The sequence below is a fragment of the Pan troglodytes genome, chromosome 23 (genome assembly GCF_028858775.2).
Source record: "Pan troglodytes isolate AG18354 chromosome 23, NHGRI_mPanTro3-v2.0_pri, whole genome shotgun sequence".
NCBI classification, from domain to species: Eukaryota; Metazoa; Chordata; class Mammalia; order Primates; family Hominidae; genus Pan; species Pan troglodytes.
In genome coordinates this window covers 47442404-47451928 of record NC_086016.1, presented here as the reverse complement: position 1 = coordinate 47451928, position 9525 = coordinate 47442404, and positions in this window count along the sequence as shown.

Sequence of the window (9525 nt, the reverse complement as noted above, 5' to 3'; positions counted from 1 at the left end):
CACAGAGCAGGTGCCCATAAATACCAGCAACCAGCTCTCCGAGGTGGGGGAAACATGCACACATATTTTCCACTGACACCTAAATTAGGTTAGATGGCCGTGATCTGGCCAGAGATTTATTTTAATTAGCAAGCGGCAGGAAAACTTGATTCATGGATGTGAGTGTTTGATGATTTCTCCAGGTGGTAGGAAAAAAATGTTAAATGACAAAAACAAACTGAGAAACATTCTTGAGGGGGACAAAAAGAGAGAGAGGCCTGCTAATAGCATGCCTAAATATAGCCAAGTGTATTTCTGTAGACGGCAACAATGGTACCCAAGCCCTGGAAGAAAATACTGCTTCTTCCCAAATTTCCACCTGGCTCTTTCTTGAATCCAGGTGGCCAGCAATGGCTGGAAGCATTGGCTGGAGGAGTGTCAGCCCTGTAAACCTGTTGCTGGACTTAGCCTGGTGCAGAAGGACAAGGGTTAATAATATCCCAACCCTTCCCGGCCGCACGATCTTGCTGTTTCTCACCTCCACTTTTTTAGCCTGCATTTTAAAAAGGAAACACGGCTCCAAAAAGGGCCCTCAGAGGCTGAATTTGGTCAAAGAGCTTTGCAAACAAACTCCAGGTCCTGAGCCCCACAAACCTCTAATTGGGAACAGGTTAGTAGAGACGCCAGTAGGGAGTCAACCATGTGGTCTCTGACACCCTCCCCACCAAGTTCTTCCTTTCTGATTTCAACATAAACCATAACAAACACCATGCAGAACCAATTACGTGCACCCAGGGCCCAGGAGGCAGTGACTGCAGTCAGAATGGCTGGAAGTGGCCCCTTTAGGATGGGCTCCTCTGCGGGGAGGTGGGGACAGGGTACTCCACTGTCACTTCCGTGACCCTCTTGTACCCAAAGCCCATGCCTGCCTTCCCAAAGGAAAACCACACATTGATTTATGATGGATTCACCAAAACGTTTGACCATTCTGTGGGTGTTCAGTGAATCTTTTTGACCACGGAGCTGACTGCTCATAGGACCAGCCATTTGGAAAGGACAGATGGATCCATTTATATCAACTGGATTGAGGGGTGAGGACTTCCCCTCCCAGATATCAATTTACAGCTGCCCAAGAGCCTTTAGTGTTGGGATCCAAAAGAGGTGCTGGTCCCGGGCAAGGCAGGGTCCTGAAGCGGTGGGGGCTGTTGACTGTCTTATTAGGGAAGGCACCCGTCACTCTTTCCTCAGACATCTGCTGAGTACTGACTGTTCTGAGTTTGCCCCACATTCTGTGCAATACAGTTCTTGGTTTTTGTTGTTGTTACTGTTGTTTGTTTTTTTTGAGACAGAGTCTTGCTCCGTCACCCAGGCTAGGACTGGAGCACAGTGGCGCGGTCTCAGCTCACTGCAACCTCCACCTCCCAGTTTCAAATGATTCTCCTGCCTCAGCCTCCTGAGTATCTGGGATTACAGGCATGGCGTGCGCCACCATACACGGCTAATTTTTGTATTTTTGTTAGAGACGGGGTTTCATGATGTTGGCCAGGCTGGTCTCGAACTCCTGACCTCAAGTGATCCACCCACCCTCCTTGGCCTCCCAAAGTGCTGGGATTACAGGTGTGAGCCACCTCATCCGGCCTCAGTACGGTTCTTTAGACTCTGTGCACCCACTGATCATAGGCTTGGAGGGTGGCCGGCTCAGGTCTGTGCTCTAGCAGGAAGAAGGGGGTGAAAGAGAATGTGCCACAGGAAGGGGCTTTGCTGGATCTTGGGGCCAGGGTAGCCCAGCACCATGCATCACAGTGGGCTTTCTGGAGTGAGACCACCTGGGTCCAGATCCTCACTGACAGGGTGACTTTGCACAGGTGGCTTAGCCCACGACAGCCTCAATTTCTCATCTGCAAATGGGAGTAATCAGAGCATGGAGCTCACAGATTGTTGTCAGCGTGACATGAAGTCATCCAAATAAAATGCTGAGAACATGATAGGGGCCCAGCAGGCATTAGCCATGATTACTGTTGTGCTAGAGATGCCCCCATCATTGACAAAACCACATCGAGTTCTTGTTAGCTCTGCCCTTTGGGTGTCTCAGGGCAGACTGGGAGGGGAGTTATGTTAGAGAAATGGGGACTGTTCATTCACTGAGCAAATATTTATTTCCTTGAGGCCCTCTAAAAAGCAAAATGAATCAAATGCACATAAATCTGTTATTAATCAGAAACTCTCAGGCTGCAACAGGAAGGCCTCCCAGCACTGTGGAGATGCTGGCCCAGGCCTAAGAAGCAGTTCTAGCTGAGGGATGGTGGGGCCCAGGGTGGTCTCTGTCCTTCAGCCTGATTCCCAAGTGCAAAGCCCAAGCCACAGGCTAAGATTTGGAAAGGGGTATAGGTGAGCTTGTGGCCTTCAGCCGGATTGCTCGAAAGCCCAGCACCACCCATTCCCTGTCCTGCTAATGCTCTGCCATCACCCCCAGCCCACGGGCATGGATCCAGCTCTTGGCCTGCCTTCCAAGGTGCTTCTCAAGCTGGCTCTGCCCCTGTCTGGCCCCTCCCCTTTCAGTCATTCTCAACGACCCATCCTCAGAGCCCCTCACTGCAGGGACTGCCTCTGGGTCATCTCTATGTCCTGGGCCCTGCCCAGCACAGGTACCAGATCCCGCCACCAGATCATCAGTTCCATTGTTCAGGACATAGTGGACAGAAGGAAGGGGGACCGTCTGCACCCTGAGTGTCCTGGTCTCAGGGCAGTTCCTGGAAGTTCCCTACCGCCTTTTCCAAAATCCTAGATCTGAGTTTCTATGGATGTCATTTATGTTTTCATGTGAAGGTGGAGTTCAAGTGGAGAAAACTGATGCATTCAGGTTCCAATTTAGTTCTCAAGAAGAGCCATGGCCAAGTGGGAGCTGGGTTTTTCCAAAGATTACTTTGGCTGGAGGTGAGATTGGAGGAGTGGGAGGCCGACTGCTGGCGGCTGGCAAGAGGAGGCTGAAGCAATGGCCCAAGCTCTGCAGGAGGACCCTAAACCAGGACCGGTGCCAAGGGGGAGCCAAGTGAGAGAGAGAAGGGCCAGGATTTGATTGATGTGGGGGCAGCACGGTGGGGAGGATCAGGAATGGTTCCCAGGTTTCTCTCCCAGGGCCAGGTGGTGTCTTTCATCAATGTGGAGTCTGTAGGTTTGGGGGAAATGATGAGTTCATTTTGGACGTGCCTGTGGGACAGCCAGGTGAAGCTTTCTAGCAGCAGAAAAAGAAGGAACTGGACGGGCACAGTGGCTCATGCCTGTAATGCCAGCACTTTGGGAGGCCGAGGTGGGTGGATCACCTGAGGACAGGAGTTCGAGACCAGCCTGACCAATATGCTGAAACCCCATCTCTATTTAAAAAATACAAAAAATAGCCAGGCGTGGTGGCATGCACCTGTAGTCCCAGCTACTCAGGAGGCTGAGACAGGAGAATTGCTTGAACCCGGGAGGCGGAGGCTGTAGTGAGCTGAGATCGCGCCACTGCACTCAGCCTGGGCAACAGAGTGAGACTCTGTCTCAAAAAAATAAGAAAGAATTTAGAGGGGAGATGGGAACTGGAGGTTTAATTTGAGCTATGGGATATTTACTACTGACCAGTGGACGCCTTCGCCCAGGGTGCTCCATCCCAGGCTTCCTGATGCCCGGAGAGAGGAGCAGGCAGGAGCCTCGAGTGTTGCAACATCCTGAGTGATTTATAGGGAAAATGTCCCTTGTGTTTGTTTCTCAGCACTGCCTTCCAAGAGGGAATCTAAAACCCCACATTCTGATCCTAAGTGTAATTTCCAGTCATTTCCACCGACAACATTTGGTTCTTATTATCAAAAGATACTCACACAGATGTAGCATTAAAATCTTGGCTTCCACAGATCAAGAAAACAAGATAATCTGAAGTATTGCAGCAGCCCTCAGACATTTACAATTCCAAGAAATGGTTGTTGGAGAACTCTTCTAGAATATCCATTTCCCAATGTGTTTCTGGGTGGAAGAAAGCCAGCCACTTGGTCAACTTCAGGGTGTTCATCTGAACTTTCAACCAGGAAGGCAGAACAGCCTCAAAGGGTGAACCCCTTAGGGATGAAGACCCGGGATCATTTCCTGGGGCTTCCCCGGGCCCCTTACCTCAGGGCACACAGACGGTGCTCAGTGACGGGTTCGTTGGCTGTGAAAAGAAACAGGCGAATGCCACAAGCCAGCACATGCGAGGTCTTCCCATTTAACATCTCTTTCTGCAGGTTCCGAGGGCTGGTGACGGGAGAGGTGTGGCTTCTCTGACACAGAAGTGGAAAAATATACGAAACTCATGTTTGGAACTTTAATGGAGAACTTTTATCCTTCTTCCTGTTAAATTCTGTTTTAGTGATTCTGGATCCTTCCAAATAACATCCCCAGCATGGCATTCTCCACTCACAGGCCTTACATATTCCCAGAGTGTATCGTTACGTAGTAATTTATTAAGTCCATCCTATGCATCAAGTACTTTAATGAAGTATCTCATTTAATTCTCAGAATAATACTGGGACAACCATATGTGGATCATCCTCATTTTACAGATGTGGAAACACAGACTTAGGAAACGTAGGTCATTTTTCCAAGAGAACACGGCCAGTGAGAGGCAAAGCTGGTATGTGAGCCCAGGGAAGGTGACCCACGCCCCATGACGCACTGTTCCTGAGTCCCTGTGAGCACCAGCAGTGCCCAGGCTGGGTGGAAGGGGCCTTCTTGTACATTCGCCTACTTCCTCCTCTTGGGGATCCTGAGAGGTAGGTTGGTGTTATGATCCCCATTTTACAGCTGGGGAAACAGACTCACAGAGGTAAAGCGACTTGTCTGAAGTCACACGACGCAGAGGGGCCAGAACCCGGGTCTGAGGGACACCAGCAGGGTCCTTTGTCTCCCCCAGAGCCCCAGGACTTCACCCCTCCTCTGCAGCCTCCGCCTCCACCATTGCTCAGGATGAAACAGGCTCCTTGAGAGCCCACCGGGGCACGGAGGCTGAGAGGTAATGGCTTAGCCCGAGAAACCCCCAAGAGGGCTGGCACGGTGGCTCACGCCTGTAATCCCAGCATTCTGGGAGACTGATGCAGGCAGATCTCTCGAGCCCAGGAGTTCAAGACCAACCTGGGCAATATGGTGAGACCCGGTCTCCACAAAAATACAAAAATTAGCCAAGTGTGGTGGCGCACAACTGTAGACCCAGCTACTTGGGAGGCTGAGGTGGGAGGATTGCTGGAGCCCAGGAGGTGGAGACTGCTGTGAGCCAAGATCAAGATCGCACCACTGCACTCTAGCCTGGGTGGCAGAGCGAGACTCTACATCAAAAATAAATAAATAGGGCCAGGTGCAGCAGCTCACGCCTGTCATCCCAGCACTTTGGAAGGCCAAGGCAGGAGGATCACTTGAGGTCAGGAGTTCGAGACTAGCCTGGCCAACATGGTGAAACCCCATCTCTACTAAAATACAAAAATTAGCCAGGCGTGGTGGCACATGCCTGTAGTCCCAGCTACTCAGGAGGCTGAGGCAAAAGAATTGCTTGAACCTGAAAGGCAGAGGTTGCAGTGAGTCAAGATTGCGCCACTGTATTCCAGCCTAGGCAACAGAGTGAGACTCTGTCTTAGAAAATAATAATAAATAAATAAGTACATACATACATAAATAGGCTAGGTGCAATGGCTCACACCTGTAATCCCAACACTTTGGGAGGATGAGGCGGGTGGATCACTTGAGGCCAGGAGTTCGAGACCAGCCTGGCCAACATGGCAAAACACTATCTCTACTAAAAATACAAAAATTACCGGGCATGGTGGTGCCCATAATCCCAGCTACTCGAGAGGCTGAGGCACAAGAATCACTTGAACCTGGGAGTTAGCCGAGATCATGCCACCGCACTCCCAACCTGGGAGACAGAGCAAGACTCTGTCTCAAAAAAAAAAAAAATAATAGAGGCCGGGTGCGGTGGCTCACGCCTGTAATCCCAGCACTTTGGGAGGCCAAGGCGGGCGGATCACAAGGTCAGGAGATCGAGACCATCCTGGCGAATACGGTGAAACCCTGTCTCCACTAAAAAATACAAAAAAAATTAGCTGGGCGTGGTGGCGGGTGCCTATAGTCTCAGCTCCTTGGGAGGCTGAGGCAGGAGAATGGCATGAACCTGGGAGGCAGAGCTTGCAGCGAGCTGAGATCGCGCCACTGCACTCCAGCCTGGGTGACAAAGTAAGACTCCGTCTCAAAAAAAAAAAAAAAAAAATTAATAAAGAACCCCCCCAGGAGGTTCCAGGGGCCTCAGTGCAATTGTGACTGCACCAGGTGTGACTTGGGAACCCTGGTGAGGAGGCAAGAGAGCGGGGAGCCTGTGCAGCTAATTCCACAGGAAGGGAGACCACCCAGATCCAGAGGCCGAGGCCTTCCTCCTGACAGCTCCCCGGCCATTCATCTTGTGCACATGGCCACATAAAAGGAGTCGAGAGATCGAGTCCATTCTTTCCCTCCTCTGGGGCTTGCTTGCAAGGCGGGGTTGGGTCAAGGTTGGGGGAGCCTCTCTCTTCCTCCCTGCTTGGTGCCTCAGTGACCAGCCAGCTCCCTGCCCCACCCAGCTGGCCCCAGGCCACCGGCTGGGCCTGGGACTCAACTTGCCAACTTACAGCCTGAGGGAGGGCTGGGCTCTTCAAAAACAGCCTCAAATCATCCAGGCCGCTGACAGCCACAGGGCAAGCGCCCAGAGCCCATTCTTTCTGTCTGGCCTCCATCTCATCCGGCTATCCCAGGATCCCAGGAGTGGCTGCTGATGGAGCCCTTCCCATGGACTGGGCCTTTGCACACACATTGCACCAAATTCTCACAGCAGCCGAGCCAGGTAAGCCGGGTGATCTCCAATTTACAGATGGAGGGCAGGAGTCTGAAGTGGGCTTTGTGGCCACGCAGCCTGGATTCCCATCCAGCTCAGGACTACATGGTCTTGAGCAAGTCTCTTCACCTACCTGAGCCTCGTTTTATTCAACTCATCAGCAAAATGGGTGTAATTCAGGGTTCCTTTTTTTTTAATATTTGAAAAAAAAATTTTTTTTTTTTTTAGATGGAGTCTCACTCTGTCGCCCAGGTGAGAGGGCAGTAGTAGTGCAATCTTGGCTCACTGCAACATCTGCCTCCCAGGTTCAAGCGATTCTCCTGCCTCAGCCTCCCGAGTAGCTGGGAGTACAGGCACACGCCACCACAGCCGGCTATATTTTGTATTTTTTAGTAGAGATGGGATTTCACCATATTGGCCAGGCTGGTCTCAAACTCCTGACCTCAGGTGATCTGAGCACCTCGGCCTCCCAAAGTGCTGAGATTACAGGCATGAGCCACTGCACCTGGCTAATTTTTCTATTTTAGTAGAGACAGGGTTTCACCATGTTGGCCAGGCTGGTCTTGAACTTCTGATCTTGTGATCTTCCCACCTCAGCCTCCCAAATTGCTGGGATTACAGGCATGAGCCACCATGCCTGGCTTGACAAAAATTTTTTTAAGTGTTGGAATTACAGGCATGAACCACTGCCCCGGCCAATACAGGATTTCTTGAGTTGAGTCCACAGATTCCCAAGAGATCCATGGAGAAGCTGGAGGAGAAGGGAACCCATGAAATAATGAAATAGAATGGGGGAAACTTGCTTTTTTTTTTTTTTTTTTTTTTTTGAGACAGAGTCTTGCTCTGTCTCCCAGGCTGGAATGCAGTGGCCTGATCTCGGCTCACTACAACCTCCGCCTCCCGGGTTCAAGCGATTCTCCTGCCTCAGCCTCCCGAGTAGCTGGGACTACAGGCATCCGCCACCACGCCTGGCTAATTTTTTTTTTTGTATTTTTAGTAGAGACAGGGTTTCACCATATTGGCCAGGCTGGTCTCGAACTCCTGACGTTGTAATCCGCGTGAGCCACCGCGCCCGGCCAGTGGAAACTTGCTCCTTTATTCCAACCAGCCCGTCCCCGAATGCGGTACTTCTTCCCATGATGAAGGTACAGAACATTCCAGGGGAAGATTAGCAGCACCTGTGACCATTTCCGCACTAAATAATGGCCAGCTGTACTTCAAAATTAGGGTAGTTATTAGACTTATCACTGGATCTTTATTTATTTATTTTTTTTTGAGATGGAGTCTCACTCTGTCGCCCAGGCTGGAGTGCAGTGGTACGATCTCGGTTCACTGCAACCTGTGACCCCCGGGTTCAAGAGATTCTCCTGCCTCAGCCTCCCAAGTAGCTGGGATTATAGGCGCGCACCACCACGTCTGGCTAAATTTTTTTTTCTTTTGTATTTTAGGAGAGACAGGGTTTCACCATGTTGCCCAAGGTGGTCTCTAACTCCTGACCTCAGGCAATCCACCTGCATCGGCCTCCCAAAGTACTAGGGTTACATGCGTGAGCCACTGCGCCCGGCCCTGGATCTTGTTTAATGCATCCATGTGTCAATGTCCTTCCTAAAATATGTGTCCCAGAAGAAGAAACAAGGCCACAGGTGCAGTCTATTTCCGCTCCTCACTTCCACCAGGTCTCTCTGTCCTTACAGCCCTGCCCCACCTGATTGGTTAAACCATCTGCTGCCTCGTGTCTCCTCCACTGGACGACCAGGACCGAAGGGGCTGGAGAAGGATTAACTCCAATGTCCAGTGCCTGTCCCTGCTTGGTGAGCTCAGCCCAAGAGATCCTTTTGAAATAAGACATCCATTTTTGTAACCACAACTCTATTTAAATAATTGCCAAGTCCAAAAACCTTGGAATCATCCTTGACCCATGTTCACACCCCACGTCTGATCTGTTGGCAGGTTTCTTTGCTACATCTTTACATTTGTGCAGTAGCGAATCACTTCTCACCATCTCTGCTGCCCATCCGGGTCTGAGCCACTGCTGTCTCCTACCTGGATAATTACCACGGCCCTGTCCTCTCTGGTCTCTTTCATCCATCCTTGCCTTCTTACACTCTCGTCTCATCCCAGAAGCCAGACAGGTCATTCCAGCATGGAAGTCCAATCACTCTTTGCTCAAAACCCTCCAAAGGTGTCAATCTTTTTTCCTTTTTCTTTCTTGAAGCAGAGTCTCACTCTGTTGCCTCGGCTGGAGTGCAGTGGCGCGTGTCGGCTCACTGCAACCTCCACCTCCCGGGTTCAAGCGATTCTCCTGCCTCAGCCTCCTGAGTAGCTGGGGCTACAGGCACCCACCACCATGTCCGGCTAATTTTTGTATTTTTAGTAGAGATGGAGTTTCGCCATGTTGGCCAGGCTGGTCTCGAACTCCTGACCTCGTATTCTGCCTGCCTCAGCCTCCCAAAGTGCTGAGATTCCAGGCGTGAGCCGCCGTGCATAGCCAGGACTTCATTGCTGCAGAAGCCCAGGATCAGAACTTTGGGAATATTGTTGTGGGCTCTTGATAAACACACATTTTACATGTTCATTTGGTTTTTTTTGTTTTTTAAGAGAGGTTCTCACTCTGTTGCCCAGGTTGGAGTGCAGTGGTGCCGTCACAGCTCACGGCAGCCTTGACTTCCAGAGCATGAGTTCTC